Source organism: Poecilia latipinna, unplaced genomic scaffold, assembly GCF_001443285.1.
Source record: "Poecilia latipinna isolate Pla-1442-1.1 unplaced genomic scaffold, P_latipinna-1.0 Scaffold90, whole genome shotgun sequence".
In the NCBI taxonomy this organism is placed as follows: domain Eukaryota; kingdom Metazoa; phylum Chordata; class Actinopteri; order Cyprinodontiformes; family Poeciliidae; genus Poecilia; species Poecilia latipinna.
In genome coordinates this window covers 433,836-451,061 of record NW_015112706.1, presented here as the reverse complement: position 1 = coordinate 451,061, position 17,226 = coordinate 433,836, and the positions used below count along the sequence as shown (strand labels likewise).

The 17,226-nt window shown below is 38.3% G+C and overlaps 1 long non-coding RNA gene across 4 annotated transcripts in view; it reads right to left on the bottom strand.

The window, feature by feature from the left end:
- LOC106940995 (uncharacterized) overlaps window positions 1-17,226 on the bottom strand; it is a 51,431-nt gene that overhangs the window by 12,900 nt on the left and 21,305 nt on the right. For 3 of the 4 annotated variants that reach the window (XR_001423236.1, XR_001423238.1, XR_001423239.1), the window contains exon 4: window positions 6,541-6,615. The exons of the other annotated variant lie outside the window; for it this stretch is intronic. This is a non-coding gene — a long non-coding RNA (uncharacterized LOC106940995). The remainder of the gene's footprint in view (window positions 1-6,540; window positions 6,616-17,226) is intronic. 4 annotated transcript variants of the gene reach the window in all.

The following is a 17,226-nucleotide window of genomic DNA, read 5'->3' as shown; positions in this document are numbered from 1 at the left end:
GGAGGTGCAAGTGAGTTCAGTGCTTTTCCAATATGAAAAAAAAAACACCAATAGGAGATCCACGGTCATCCCGACTTGTACATATGGAAGTGTGTGTGTGAGTGTTTGCATATATGCGTGTGTGTACAGCCATGTCTGCAGGGTGAGGTGGAGGCCAAGGCTTTGGCAGCAGGTCTGGCACGTATTTCAGGCCCAAACCTGCATGGAAGAGAGGGGAAAAACTAAAGAGGCAGAAAGCAAATAGGTGTGAGACTATCTGCCTTCATATGTGACAAGCTTCACTTATTCCTCACCATCATTATAAGCTCCTCACACTGTTGAAGCAGCTTAACACTGTCTCTGGATTTATTTTACAGTCATTACAGGAGCAAATCAGCAACGGACAAAACATGTATTAACTTCATGCAATCAGGATACACAAACTTTAATCTCCAGTTAAATCTTTGCACACCTTAATTTGTTGTTTGTATCTTGCTGGGTGGTCACAGTTTCCACTTGTTACACTTATATTATGTTCTCTCCCTCTTGTTTTGAGTTAAGATTCATATCTGAACATCTCCTCCACCACCTTGCAGGCAGCAGGCATGTGGGGCATACTTGTTTTTGCTTCACCATGTCAGCCAGGCGCATCGTGGCTGATGAATTCATTGTATTTCAGTAGTCATGCATTCCAGGAATGCGTTTAAAGTCTATTTGCGGTGCTCATATAGTTTGTCTCTCGTGCAGCTGTCCACACAGTTTGGCTTTTTTATTTTGATTTCGGCTTCCTGAGGTTTAGTTGGTTTGGGTGTCACTTTATTAAACATCATTGGAATAGGAAGTACTTAGATCCTTTGTTTAAGCAAAGGAAAGTTGCCTTTCTGTTGCAATTAAGATAGAGCCAAAAAAAACTGCTTGTGTGGAATTAAGCAGAAGTCCTCAGTGCATAAAATTATATCCCCTGGCTTTAATATGATAACATATTGCTTTTACAGTACAATGCTTTGTAGTTGCACTATTGTTGTAGCTAAATCTTAAAAATCAGGAAACCTCTGTCAGAATGTTTTGAAACAAATGAATTGCTGATTGAAAAGTTTGCATACTCTCACTATGTGCATAAATATATTCAGCAAATTAGTTCAAGAAGTAAAATCGTAAGGATTTGACATAAATAAGGTGCTATATTTCAAGTGTTTATTTCCGCCACTTTTAATGATTATGGTATACAGTTGATCAAAACCCTACACGCCTCTTAAGAACAGTGATATTACTGTCTTTAAAGCAGCTGCTGATACTTTTGTATGCATGAGCAGGTACCAGCTGTAAACTGAAATGAGCATCTCAATAAAGCTTATCATTGTAAAGTAGAGCTGAATTAGAGTTGATTTTGATTAGAAGTAAATGGAATACCGATCAGCATATTTCATCAACATCAAATATGTTGAACAAATTAGAATTGTGTTGTTTTTACATGTTTGGCTAAGCTTTAGAAGCTGCTGGTGTTGTACTGGTGCAGCACCAGCAGTTAAAGACATTTATGTTTGTGTTTTAGAAATTAAAAGTTTTAAGTCAATTCAGCACTGTTTTTCTGTATTGGATCAGTATCGGCTGGTACTAAACCTCAGATATCGGTATCGGAAGTGAAAAAAGTGGATTGGTGCATCTCTACTACAAATAAAAGTAGTAGAGATGCTACTTTTATTTGTAGTAGATACAAATAAAAGTAGTTTAATATCCAACCAAAGGGTTGGATATTAAAATATCCAACCCTTTGGTTGGATATTTTAATCAGCAAGCAAATTAAAATACACTCTACCATATCTGGTCGACAAATATCCAACCAAAATGATACCAAAAGCTTGTTGATATCTGAAACTTGTGTCTCTCCAACTTGCTGTGGATATTTAGGGAAATATTCCTGAGGGTGTATGCATATTATTGAGACTATATGTATATTTCTGACCCTGTGTGGTTTCAGGAAACCTTTACATAAAATTCAAACAATTTCACCCAATTCATGCTGCTTCAATCTGAAAAAAAAGAACATTTCAAATAATTTACACAGCTTTACATAATGTAGACAGGTAAACTATTTCAAGAAATTACATTTAAAAAAGAAGGAAATGCTTAAATCACCCACTGTTTATAGATAAATGTGATGCAGGAAAACATAAGATTAATTAAGGAGCCCGAGAACGGAATAATAAAGACTGAATAAATGTATTCAGACTGACATGCCACCATCCTCACCAGCTGGACTTGTGGCTCCTCAATTTGGTTTATTTACAACAACAGCCATTATGAGTTGCATTTTAAATCTAGCTACGAATCCACTGAGGATACTGGCAGATAAAAGGATTTCCTTTCTAATATCCAGCTAATGCCTACACCTACACGGAAACGCTTCTGAAGAGAGGATGTGTCCCCCGAGGCAGAAAGTAAATCACTGTCCATTGTGACCACGGCATAAAAGTGGCATTACGGAGTGTATCAACTCCATAACCTCAAAGGAAATCTCTATTCAGCGGCTATAAAAGAACGCCTTTGCTCTCTATTGCTGTCGGGCCAGTTATGGAAAGAAAGAATGGATTAAGAGAGAAAACAGACAGAAGAAAAGTGGAGAGCACACAGGTGAAGTCCTATGGCGGTGGAGGTTTGCTCAGCTGTGCTGTATTCTTTTCTGCACCCCACCCTGCAACCAAAGACCGGGATATCTTTCCATTTCACTCTCCCCCACCCTCCCTCGCTCGCTGTGTCTTTCTCCCGCTTTCATATTTGCACAGGTGAGAGGACAGCCGTCCAATGAGTGTGGGTGGGAGACCTGAAAGTCAGGTTTTCCTGGCTGCCTGGTGGAAGGAGTTTACCTTCAGACTGGTGCAAAGACAGAGATTTGATCACAGGGGCCCAGCCAGTCTTTTGTCTGAGCAGACAGCAAATACACAAACATGAAAAAATAAGCAATTCAGAGCTCATTACTTGCGAAACACAGCGAAATATTAACATGTAGCAGGTGAGCTGCATGATGTTAATATAAGATTCAGAAAAGAGAGGCAGGTGGAGCAACACCGGAGTCATAATGGGTGGAGAGGTCTTGCCACCAGGGCCAAAAGTTCATAGCAAGGAAAGGTAACTCAAGCCACCATGTGCCAGAGTCTCACGTGTTTCCATCCCTGTCCTACCAGCTCGGGTTTCTGGCTCGTCCAGGCCTCTTAGGAGATGAGGTCCCTACACGCAAACACCCTCCTACCCCCATCTTGATCGTCAACTTTTTGAGCCCTTTTGCCCCGCCTTCCAATACTAAACACACACTATAGGCAAACACATACATAATGCATCAACTCCATGAGTGAATTCAGCAAACACAGGAGTGAAGGTTTAATCCTGAGAAACTCCATGTTGCCTCACTAACGCAAGCAAACAAGGATTTGCACAAGTCCGAGAGGATGAGCCGATTGCGTAAATCAGAGCGGTGCCTTTCTTTTATCACGCTACAGTCTTGAAGGTTTACTCTGGGCCTTTCAAACATAAATAGCCAATGTAATGTAGCCAACGCAGCCAGAGGAACAAGTTGTAAATCATCATAATTATCATTACGCCCTAGTCAAGACAGTGTTGGTCAGATGCAAGCGGTGGGATTATCTGACATATGTACACCTGAGGGCATTCTCCTCCTTCCTCCCTCCCGTCTCCTCCTCTGCTTGTGAAATTCCACCGAGGGAAATTTATCTGATTCATATCTTCTTCAGTGAAACCTGAATCATCATTGAATAACAGAAAAAATACAGTTCAAGTTTCATTTCAACAGCCAATATGGTTGAGCTGACACCACATACTTATTTACAGTGTATAAACGACATATAAGCCTTTTTCTTCTCAATGTTTGATATTAAATCATAATAAAAAAAATCTATGCATCTATATTTGCTAAATGCTAGGATAATGAGAAAGTGAAGGTTTAAGTGTCTTCTTTATAATTTATGCATCTTTTTAGAAGCAGACCATTTTTTTTAAACTCTTAGTTGTTTTTCTTTTTTTTATAATAATTGCTATTCTTGTGTTACAAGTTCAAGCTTCCCAGCGATCCTCTGAATAAAAAGCATCAAATAAAAGTTACGCAAATGATGTTCCTTTTGTGTTGTTGAATAAACACACCTGTGCTAGCACTGTTTCTGTGAGGGCAATTCGGTTTGACTAACTGTAAACGCTGAACATGCAAAGGCATTATATTTGCATTAAAAAAGGTTTTAAAAGACTAAAAAAGGGTCTTAGATGTTTGGGGCTTGTATCAAGTGTCTGGAAGTAATCAAAAGATTAAACTAAGGGACATCATTATACTCAGAACAAAGAACAAAACAATAAAAAATACTTTTTCATCCAGTTTGATATGTTGCTGTCAGACCAGACATTTAAAATACCAATCTACTAAAGACTTATTCATTCAGTCTGCTACCAAGATATCACTGATTAAATGAGTTAAAGTTTAAAGTTACAGTTTAGTGTGATTTAGTGACAAATTTTTATGTTTTTGTCATTTAAAGCGTTTTGAAGTGCGTTGTTGCTGAAATGTGGGATACAGATAAACTTGACCTGACTTGACTAATAGTCAAAAAAAGATTAAAATTAATGCTGTATAAATAGCCTGAAATTAATTGAAGTTTAAGAAATGACTGTGTTTTTCAAAAAAAACTGCAGAATTTAAAACTTTTGGTATCTTTCTGCAATGAGAGAATAAAGTCAACTTCAATAAAGTTGACTTTAGTTTTATTATGCTTCTGATTACTGAAGGTGCAGAGCCTGAAATACACATGATGTCATCAGGATAAGATGACGCATGGACGATGAATATCCTTATAATGACAGGATAAGCATTTTAGTAACCCAGAATTTCCTCATTCTTTGAAAAGTGGTCTGGAGTCACCTGTTTGGCGCCGCAATAAACTTTCAAACAATAACTTTAAATATTTCTTCCAATTAACATAACCACCATGTTGTGTTTGACATAGTTTTTTTGCAATGTATAACTTGTAAGAATAGAATATATATATATATATATATATATATATATATATATATATATATATATATATATATAAATAAATAAATAAAGATTAAGAAAAAATAGCAATATTATCACCTAGAAATAATGTGAAGTTATCAGAAATATTCAAGGGATGTGCACCTGAGTAGGATTACTGTTTTATCTAAGTGTTCATAATATACTTTTAAGTTTGTGCATTAAAACAGCTCAGCAATAAACCAAAAACAGACAATTCTGTTACAGCAATAACACTTTACAACTTATGAAGAGTCACTAGATGTGTCATGAAAGTGTAACACATTTTAGAGAGTTTTTCCTGATGTGGACTTTTAGGTTATTCCTGAATTCTGGATTCAACGTGACGTTTTAGTGATAACTGTAGCTAATTTTACAGCATTTACTTTGCATTTTAAACTCTAAAATATTACTTTCACAGGAGTTATTCTTCTTACTCCACATACACAAAACACTTCAAAAACACCTCAATGATTTATAATCTCATACAATTAATGCTGACAGATAATATGACTTGCACAGTAGAAGAGTTATACATGATTTATAATTCTGAAAATATTCTGTCAATTTAAAACACTTGTCATTGTCCCTCCACAAAACAACATCAAAACACTCCTGGTAAGTAAAAAAGTTAGTTCTACCTACCCAAGAGTGGCTGTTTCTGTCCTAAGTTTCTACCCGAACTTGGTTTGGTTAAAGTGGTATTAATATGAGAATAAAGTCATAACTTTATAAGAATAAAGTTGTAATATTATGATTTTAGACACCATCCTCATACGACTTTATTCTCGTGATATAACAACTTTATTCTCACACGACTTCATTCTTTTAATTTTATATTCCTCCATAATTTCAAGGTTGCATTTTTCTTGTTTTTAGTGTGAGATCAGACTACAGCATAAAAAGATAAAACAACTATAAGGCTTTTTACACATCTTCACTAGAGATGCAATGTCCTAAGTGCAGGCTCTGTCCCTAGGTTGTTGGACTGGACAAAAAAAGAAAAATACCTAAAAATACATTTGAAAGCAAATCTACACAGAACTGGACTGACGAGTCTCACATGCTCTTCTTTCAAATGGAAAAGTGTTTTGTTTTTTTTTGTTTTTTTTGTAATATCCATTATCAGACAATAAAAAATCTGTGTTACAAAAGTTAATATTTGCAGTTCCTATGCTTCTCTGAAAGTAAAAATCATCCACCAAGTCTAGTTTTCCTCTGCATTTTTGAGCCTCCCAGGAGCTTTGGATGTGGAGGTGTGAATGCTAACAAGGCCCAATCTGTGTGCCACATAAGAAAAAACAATTCATGCTAATCTGCCGCCACAGACAGGAGTCCAGTTAGGCCAATCAGGAGAAGAATCATCTGGAGTGGAGAGGTCTCACAGAAGCCCAGATCAGGACCCTGATTGCAGTGGGGTGAATTACAGCTCGAGAACGATGATGGCTGCCTGGGTCAGCGCTGATGGAGAGATTCTAACTGCACCAGCACAGACAGCTTCAACTCACCTGATGCACTGATGTGCATAAATGCATGACTTTAAATCACAAATGGGGGCATATTCACCAACAACGTCGGCAAACCTAAAAAAAAAAAAAGTTGTATTAGTCAAAAATGTGGATCCTTGCCTAGTTCACTTGGTCTTCAAAGCCTGCCCTCAGGCTGACATTTGACCCTTCGCACAACAAGTAAATCAAAACAATTCACCAAGCTACTTCCCATAAACTCAGCGCAGATAAAACGGGAAACTATCTTTGCCCTGCAGCAATGCATGTAAATGCATCAGGGGAAGGCTGATCTCTGCATGAGTGAAGGGAGGCAGAGTGGAGGAGACTTTACTAAGAGTGATTTATACGTCTTTGTGCCACAGAAACAAAAAACTTTAACAAAATGTAAAGGACCATCTGATCATCCTTTATTGTTCTTGCTCCCCATTAGCTGTGTTTAGGGCACATGAAAGAAAAAAATGAATAAAGTGGCATGAAAGCAAATAATAAAGTACTCTGATTAGACTTCACATTGTTATTTGAAGGGAATAACAAGTTATTTTCTCATCGTCTGGTCATTCTTGGTTCAGTGGTTCTAATGGCAAAGAGTCTCAATGGTGGTGTGTACAAATGAACCAAGCTTCTCCAGTCTGAGCCATTATTAGTAGGGATGAATATAGAATTTGAAGTTGATGTTAATCATTTCGGTGGGGATGAACTGAGCATCTCCAGCCCGGGTTCTTGGTTCTTAGTGAGGATGAAACAAACTTCTAGATTTATGAACTGAGCATCAGGATTCTTTATAAAATTAAAAACATCACAGACAACCCTGTGCATCCACTTTATCAGACTGGAATACAACAATAGAGTGTCTTCAGTCAGAGGCTTCTTTATCTCACTGTGACACTGACTGCTACAGGAGATCCTTCTAGCCCAGCATCACCAGCATCAGCCTGTCACAATAAGCAAATAATCACATGACAAGTCATTGGAATAATTTGTCAAATTTGATTATGAAACGTTTATTTGGCAAAACTATGACTGTTTAACAAGCAGGCTTGCAGTCTTTATTAATGAAGATGAAGAAATTGTTTTTAGTGAGATCTGAATAATAACGTAAACATTTATGTAATACTTTTGTAATTACTAAGCTGGCTTTTCACCATGCCACAACCTGTTAAGTCATATTTAATTATGTCAACCTGTCCAGGGACTGCAGGTGAAAATTAGCATTTTTGCTATAACCTGGTAACAGGCATCTCTTCTTTTAAATGGTTAAAAAATGCTGTGCATTGTGGCTGTATAAATAAATAAGTATTATAAATCAAGATAAGCTTAATAATTTCCATTCTGATGATTACTGTTTAAAGAGACATCATTGTGGTCCATAATCGGTTGTGTGGTTTTAAGTCCCATTTCACTTATTGTTTTTGGTTGCTGTGTTTTATTTTGGATATTTAAAATATCTTCCACTCAAGAGTTGTGTGTTTGTCACAAAATTAAAGTAAATTAACATGCATTCATGTGCCATTACCAATATATTAGTTGAAAATGATCTCTAAAAAAACAATATTATTATTTAACGCAATAATTTTGGGGACAATTTATCATCCAGCAAACTTTGTTACTGCAACAGGCTCTAAAATTCTTTGAACTCTTGGATGAAAAAAGTTACAACAGCAGCATTTTCCTTTGCGATTAAGTATTTTTGAATTTGATTAAACTGTATTGAATCTCAACCCTAAAGAACGTCAAAAGAACATATGAAGCCTGACCGGTGTAGAGAGACTGAAGATAAATCCTTTCATAAACTGGGGGGGGTGAAAAGGTGAGTTTGTGAGATAGTTTAAAGAGTTAGGAACACAGTAATACACATTTAAGTTAATCATACTGGCAGTAAAAGCACTGCAGCAGCAAATCATCAGATTAGATGTGCTTCTACTTGCAGTGGAATTAATAGTTAATTCAAGCTTAGTTTCCCTCATTTTAAGGTGACTGCCCTGTTGCCCCAGGTTGTTTATGGGAGCTGAGAGCCTCACAGTGACGTGCGATAGTACACAGGCGAGACTGCTCCCAGCTTCTGGAATAGACAGGCGAGTACAAGCACACGCGTGTGCCCCCTGCTCTGTCATGCTGACACGCTAAAAACATAGACACAAAGCCACATGGATGGTCCGGGTCATGTAACCGTGAAGGGATCCGTGCCAAACGAATGCTGGACATCACTGAGGAGAGATTTGCCTGTTTAAAGGGAAAAGTTTGCAGTGTTTTTCAGGACACATCACACAATCCTGGCAGTGACACATTTCAGGACAACCCTGACTAACGAGGGCCTGGAAACCATGACTACGGTTTCCAAATGGATCCTGTTTTGGTTCTTCAGGGCATGACTCATAACACCTAACCCAACACTTAATAGTTTGAAGGTTTCGTTGTTGTCGGTTCTCCTTTTCTTTTCCACGCTACTGGGAATATAAGAGCTGCTATCAGTAAGAGTGTGTACTGTACACCCAGGAGCTAATGGAGGCAACGGGGGAGGTGAGGGAAGATTTTTAGGGTGCCTCGAGTTTTGGGGGCAGAGTGGGTCTATTTAGCCCCCAGCAGATTGCCCCCTCTCTTCTTCCACCCCCCTCTCCCTCTCCTCCTCCCCTCTCCTCCCCCTGGCTTTGTGTGCCTTGAGCCCACTCCTCCCCCTTTTGTCACCCGGGCATTCCGCTTTGGTTAGCACACACAATGGGCGCTCAGTGCTCACCCTCCTGACACTGCATTCTGCCTGTGCACTAGGGAGTGGGCACGGGAGGGAGAGGAAGAGGGGTCCAGGGGGGAAGGTTAAAGGATGACAGCAACTCACCCCATGTGACCAAAATGCCATCAAGTACCAACCACCGCCCCCTGCTCTACGCCTCTTTCAAAGACCGGTGTCCAACTTCACCCATCCGTACAGATGGGCAGTAAAAGTAGAGCCAGTGGGCCTGTTGGCACGGCGAAAAACAAAAACCTCGACCTCACCAGCCAGACAAACGAACAGGTGTCTCTTATGGCTGACTGGCAATTCATTGGCTCGCTTTTCCTGCCCGAGCAGCTACATGTGTGTTCCCTTCTTTTCGCTGCTGCTGGGCACACATCCTAAGAGGAATTTTAAGACCTGGCTTCAGATCATTTTTGTCTGAGAAATAATCCCCCCTACATCGTCAACGGTAAGAGTGAATCTGGCATACTTACAGAGCCAGGCATTGCTGCTTTGTTTACCAGAGATTAGGTACTTTTCCTGGCCTGCAGCAGTTTGCCCTGCCTTTATAATGACTCCTTTTATTTTGACATGTAATGGAATAAAGTATTTTGCAAACAGATGCATGTACAAAACCTGATAAAGGGAAGCCTCTACATATCTGGAGTGATTGAAGGAGAAATGCCCTTCAGTAATGTTCTGCGACTGAAGCTGCAGATCTTGTATGACTTTGCACAGACTTAAAATTTAAATCCAGTATAAGGAAGCAACTAGTTGTGTGTGCGTGTGTGTGTGTGTGTGTATGCATGTGTGCATGCGTGCGTGTGTGTGTGTGTGTGTGCCAGAAGCTTAGAGGCAGGTGGGGGGTTAGTTTGGGTTTCAAAGACCCTGCTTGTTCGCCCATATTTCACACCACGGTGACATCTTAAAGCCTAGACAGGCCTGGTTGCTTCACCCTCTCTTTCACTTTCTGAGAAATAAAAGGGGGGAATTGGGATGTGAGGGAGGGGGCACTGAAATATATGCAAATGGTTCCCCAGAGGGGATACAAATTTTATGGGTTTAGAATGTAGTTCAGCCAACCTGAATAATCAAATGTGGGAACAAAAAAACAAGCCCCCATCATCCCACCATCACAGCTCCATATACCTCCAGATTAAACACATACCACCTCCCTGCAACTTTAAGGCCTCATCTCCGTTCCCTCCTGCCAGGCCTTCACATAAGAAGAGCACAGCGCATCCAAACTCTTATTAGGATCTCCTCACGGGGCAAGGCTCAGGGAGGAAAAAATTACAGGGGCTTGGGGGTGAGGACGAAGAGGAAGAAGAAGAAGAGGAGGAGGAAGAGGGGAGTGAGGAAACGAGAAGAGGGGCTAGTGTACCTGATCAGGCAGAACTGCCGGCTTCTGATTACGACACCATTTTCTCAGCGGGCTTCTCAGCCTCATCCTGCTTCTGTGAATATGGAGCACAGGGCCAGCCAATCCCCACAGCGCTCGCTCTCGTCTAATGGCAGAATTAAGACCGTTTAGAGTGATTTCCTCTGCCTTCATGGCCGCTCCCTGAAAGAGCTGAATCTTTTTTCCCTTTGCGAACATTTACAATGTGGGGGGTCTGGCATGCAACTGGTGAGAGAAAAGTTCTACATGACTGAACATAACATTACAACAGGTGGGGAAATGAAAAGAAACTCTGCAGAACATTTTAACTACATCGATGCATCCTTAAAAAAAACAACTATTTATGTTTGCTTCTTGTTTTTCTTTTGTTTTCTAGCAGACTTAGCGGATTTTATGACTAGCATCATATGGAGCGCTTTGCAAAATTGTTCGCAACTCTTGAACCTTTCCATATTTTATCATGCTAGAGTCTCCAACCTCGATGTGACATAATTGAGAAGAGGAAAGAAAAAGACAGTGTTGCTTTTTTTGTGTAAGGAATAAAAATATAAATGGTGGTATATATTTGCATTTAGCCCGTCTGAGTCAATGCTTTGCACAACCACCTTCGCTGCAGTTAGATGTGCAGGACTTTTGAGGTATATAGTAATCGGCAGGAAAAACTGCCAATTACTCTACAAAACAGCTCAAGCTTAGTCAGAGACAAGTCTTTGGATTATATTTGGAAAGTTGTAACGAATGCAATAAGGCAGAGGTATAACTAAATATGAGAAACAGTATAAATAATCCATAATATGGAGAATCAAAAGTTTTTGCCATCCTTCCCTGCAAAATGACTCAAGATGAGTCAGATTGGAGAAAATAATTACACACCCAAAAGCTTTGATTTGGCTCTGGCTGCATGTTTAGAGTCGCTGACCTGCTGGAAGGAGAAGCTCTGCCCCAGTTTCAACTCTTTGAAAACATCCACCAGGTTTTCTTCCTTGTCTTTAGCTCCTTCCATCATTTTATCAACTCTGACCAATAAAGTCAAATTTAAGAAAAGCAGTAATAAAGTTCTTCATTCAATAGATTCTTCCTGCTGACATGTGGATCTCTGCAGCTACTCCAGAGTTGCTACTTATCTATGGTTTGCAGTTGTGCCAAACTGTTTCCATGTTTGGATGAAGATTTCCAAGAACTGCACTCTAGGAAATGTTCCGAGTTTGGAAGATTGTTTGATAACCAAACTCTACGTTGAACTTCTCCACAAATTTCTGGGGAAAGGAGGTAACTACAAATCCATGCCACAACTTTCAGAGACTTACTTGAAAAGAAGGATGCAAATGTGAAGTTCCACTATTTTACTTTGGTTTATTATGCAAAATCTCAATAAAATTTAATGACATTTAATTGGATATGAATATTTTACTAAGTAATGACAATATTGAATATCCTATCAAAAGTTATCAACAAAAACTTTTCAATCTCTTGATTCACTCATCATTTTGATTTTCAGATTTTTAAAATAAATATTTGCTCCTCAGCACTTTCAGTTTTGTTTGGCAATGGGTGTAAAACATCCAAGGAAGCAATGGAGAAACTGAAACCAACCTAACTGGGAACAGTAAACAAAACATTTTAGTAGTGGTAGAACCAGCTACAGCAGTTCCACAGAAGTTGCAGAAACATAAATGGTTTAAAGCTAGACACTTATTTGATTTTGAGTGCCATACACATTTTTCTTGTTTCCCCATTTTGAAGTGTTTCTTAAACTTGAGAAAACAAAAATGTAGCAACTTGTGTTCTGAAAAATTTGCAGAAATGACATTTAATCGATTCTAAGTGAAAATGTCAGAGGGGAGGTTTCATCTCAAATTTCACCCCTCACCCGCACCTCCAGACCACAGGCTGGTGAAACTACCTGGTGAAACTCTGAGTCTGCTGAGCTTTATCATGCAAACTACTTCTCAGTGCATCGCCCCTAAGAACGTCTGTAAATGCCATGATGGACAAACATTGTGATGACCTGCTGAAGGAGGCGCATCGGAAAGAGAAGGAGCTTCTTAAAGAGACAAAGGCCACTTACACTGCAAAGTAAAATTTCTTTTATGTTAAGTTTGACATATAAAACAATTTTATAACAACTGAAAGTAACAGTTACTTGATTATGCTATAAAATTGCACTATGTGCCTGGGAAACACATAACACCGTCCTTTAACATATAGCAGACATGAAGCCTTCACAGAATAGAATCAATTTGCTCATTTTACATATATGAGGCCCCTCTAATAGTCTGAAAGCATGAGCCATTATTATCAGACTGATTCATTATGACACAACCCCAAACAAAGTGTAAATCTGCTTAAATATGCTCTTACTATGTCAAACGGCATCACGTCAAGACCATCGCTCTGAATATTAAATGGCACCATATTAAACAGCCACAGTTTGAACCTGTTGCTTTTGTGTTTCCCTTTGTTTCTAAAGATCCCCCCCCCCCCCGCTCCGCTACTTTTCCTTCCAACCTCCAGTAGACAAATCCTTCAGCTTTATTGCCCAGACTCAAGGGCTGCAGGTGCACAGGCCACAAAAGGGAATACAGGGGAGCAGTGGAGGAGGAGGGGGTGGGATGGGAAAGAGAATGGTCAGTCGGAAGATAAGAGGGAAAAGAACAGAGCCCCCTACCCCGGTTTAACCTCTACCACCATCCATCCTTCCCTCTGACCCCAACAAAGTACTCTATTTCCCCTGTGACACCTCTGTTTTGCTCTGCCAAATTTAAGACGAGAGCAAAGTGTGAGTGCTGCTGCCTGGTGCTGCCAGGCCTGCAGGAGAGTGTGTGGCTGGACACAGGAGAGGCAAGCTGGCCATGTGGCGGGAGCGGCACTTTTCTTCTGAGGCACCAGAGGAGCAGTAATGACTTAGCACTACAGCTGTGCCTACCGAGGCTTACCCTAGAGTGGCCCCACAACCAAATCTGAACATGTTTGTCTTCTGGTCGCTGCTTCTGCTGAGAAAATAAGAAACCATGGGGGACAAAAGTTTTAACAAACTCTGAAACTTTCACAAAAAAGAAATAAACTCCTAGTAAAATGGTCAAACAGCAGGTATATATTTTAGGATCAAATGGGAGTTAATATAAATTCCTTCTTTTTGTTCTGTTTCTAAACAGGTTACTACGACATACCAAGAAGATCTACAGCAAAGTTATGAGTGTGTGAATTTGTTCACAAACATCACAAGGTGACTATGAAACCATTCAAGAGCTGAGCAGACGCATGGAAAAAAATCATTATGTGGATGTGTGATAACTTTCTAGATCTGAACAGAAACAAAAATGTGGTAATTATTTTTGTACTTAAAGAGGAATGATCAAGAGTCAGCACACAACTTAAGACATTACAACTAAAAACTAATAATCAGGCCAGAAATCTGGGTGAAGTGACTTGAACGTTCAGAGACACACAAAGACGATTACAAAGTCAGCCTTCTGTCACTTAAAAAACATTTCCAGGATTAAATGACTAATTTATAGATATAGATATTTAAGATATAGAGAAACTCACTCATGTGTTTATCTTGCTTTAGTTGCATTGATTACTGCAACAGTGTCTTCACAGGTCTGCCTAAAAAATCAATCAGCTAATTCAAAAATCAATCAGCTGCAGCTGATCCAGAATATTGCTGCTCGTATTTTCACTAAAACCAGGAAGATGGAGAACATCTCCTCAGTTCTGAAGTCTGGCTCGCTGTAGCTCATGGAATAAACTTTAAAATACTGTTGTTAGTTTATAAATTACTGAATGGTTTAGCACCAAAACACATTAAAGACCTGTTGCTGTTGTATCAACTTTTAAAACTTTTCAGGTCTTCTGAATTAATCACACATGGGACATCACAAATTGCAGTCCGTTTTTTCAACTTGTCATCGTTTTCCTTTGATTTGCCACTGCAGTGTAATGTTTTTGTTTTATTTTCCTTGTTACTGAAAATGTGCTAACTAAATAAAATTGCCCTGCCTTCCTAGTAGTTTTTAAATGTTGCAGCAGGATTTTTAGAGAACTGTGTATAAGTAAATGTGCTGGAGGTTTCTTTCTATTAAACGGGAGTTTTACGTTCTGATGTCACTATATGCACACTCATAATACAGGATATATGACATAAACAATTCCTCCTCTGATTTTTAACATTTAAAAAACCTGTCCTCTTATTATGGGTGTGTACACACTGAAGAGATACTTTACACTCATTACACTGAGCTCGCAGAGAAGTGTATCCAAAGCAAATCAAAACAAAAGAGAGTGACACATAGCAGGGCAATGTGGAACTGAATCTAAAACCCAGGGACAGTTTGAAATTAAGACTCAGGAAGATGGAATCTGAAAGAGCAATTTTAACTCCTCAACAATCAAAGTTACCCTGACATTCAAGTAAATAATTGTTAGTTAGCGTTGTACTATGGGCTGCGGTTGGGTTTGGGTTCCACCTAATTCTAAACACGTGGAGAAAAAAAAACCTGCAAGAAATAAAATATGAGATCAAAAGGAATACAAAGGTTATATTCTGTCATAAAATGCCATAATGACTCTGAAGAGCCAATCAAAATCAACAAATGATGTCATTAATAAGAAAATGTTTTGATCATTATGTATTATGAATAGCTATGTGACATGAATCAGGGTCCTACATACCAATCAATATGTGTCTCCAGCATTAAACTGCTTGTTTACAAATTTGTTTGCTATCTATCCATTTACTTGGTTATGTTTGAGTTGATGAAGTATATCTTTACTGTTGCTAATGTTTTGGGGTGTTATATTTTGCTCTCAGAAAGGATGTTTTTTATGTTAATTTCAGTTGTGGTTTTTAATACTTTTGCTTGACTTTTTTATTTGTTGCTGCTGTTGTTTGATTTCTGAAATATGAAGATACTTTGTACATGCACACTTGTGTATTAAGTAATGTATAATTTGGTTGCAGGTGATTTTGCACCTTTGCCATACTAGAGTTTTCTGGGTACAAAAAGGTGTTGTCTCTATAATTTATAATCTTCTATAAGAAAATAATTTTGTTTTTTTTTTCTCTAGTCAATAATATCTACAAATCTGACATGTGTTAAAGTTATTTTGGCTTCATAACCAAAATAAATGGCAATACTGTGTTATACAGTTTTCAGGTAGAAATTACTTGTGGGATTTGAGCATTTTTGTGGCCATATGTAAAAATTTGCAAATAGAAACTAACTGATGGGACATTATTTAGGGACATGGATGTGAAATGATTTGTCAACATAAAAGTAACAAACAAAAATAAACTTGCTTATAATGCATAACACAGTTATGTTATGCACATACAGAATAAAGTCATAGTATTACAATTTTATTCCCATAACTTTATTTGTGAAATAATATGACTTTATTCTCATATTATTACAACTTTATTCTTGTGTTATTTCCACTTTATTCTCATAAGATTTTACTCTGATGATATGACTTTATTCTCATCTAAGTTTATTCTTGTAATGTTATTTTGTTTTATTTTATTTTTTTCTTAGTGAGGCCCTAATACTCCATTGCAGATTTAGAAAAACCTAGTTTTAAATGTTTTATTTTAGCAACATATTTCTTCAGACTGGAAGTGATATTTCCAGTTTAGTGTGAGGCAGTTAGTGTCCTGAATTGTGAAAGAGAATCTGTGGAGTGATTTAAATATTAGGGTGATGGCAAGGAGGCCTTCCAACGTCACGTGGGTGGACATCATCACCAGACATAAATTCTCAAAATACCAGTGAAAATTCTTGTTCTGCACTTAAAAAGAAGTAAAGATGCTTCATTGAGTACTGATAAAAGAATAAATAATTTTACATAGATGTCTATCCAAGTAGATTTTTTTTTTTTTTTTCAAAATTGGCACACCTTTGGATTGTTTTATTATCTTTTGAGAGTTGGCCGTCACATTTCTTATCAGAGACAGACATCTGTGTTGAACAACAATAATTTTGACACCTGCCAGTGGTATGAATCATTATGTGATTAACGTTGGAGCACGAAACGTCCTTGTTGAAAATTCCCACAGCCACAGCACTGCTGCTGACCTCTTGGCAGCCTCCCTGATTCGAGTCTATCTTGTCTTTTCAATGGTTTGGGTGAGCCGTTGTCCCTTCTGTCCCACAGCTTCCTCAGTTATTGATGGCAGTTTTCATTGTGCCAACGGTTTATAAATAATGTGACCCTTCTGCTGATAGACAACCCTTGCACAATTACACCCTTCTGATCCTTTGTTTTCTCTTTGCAAACTTTAGCAGAAGAATGCAGATGGACGAAAGTCAGGAAAGTCCAACTAGCATAATTAAGCTTCTTTTCAGGTTAATTAGATTGAATTAACTTAATGTTAGATGCGAGCTCAAAAAGACTAAAATGAATAGATTAGGTTATTTAGCAATCTATTTTTGTAAGTTTGAGCTGACCTAGTAAGATTTTGCACCTTTGTGTATTTTAAATATTAATATTAGAATATATAGGACTATATCAGAAGAAATCATCTATCATAGTCTTTTTTTAATCCTAAAAATGTTGTGTTTTCTGTACAGATTTC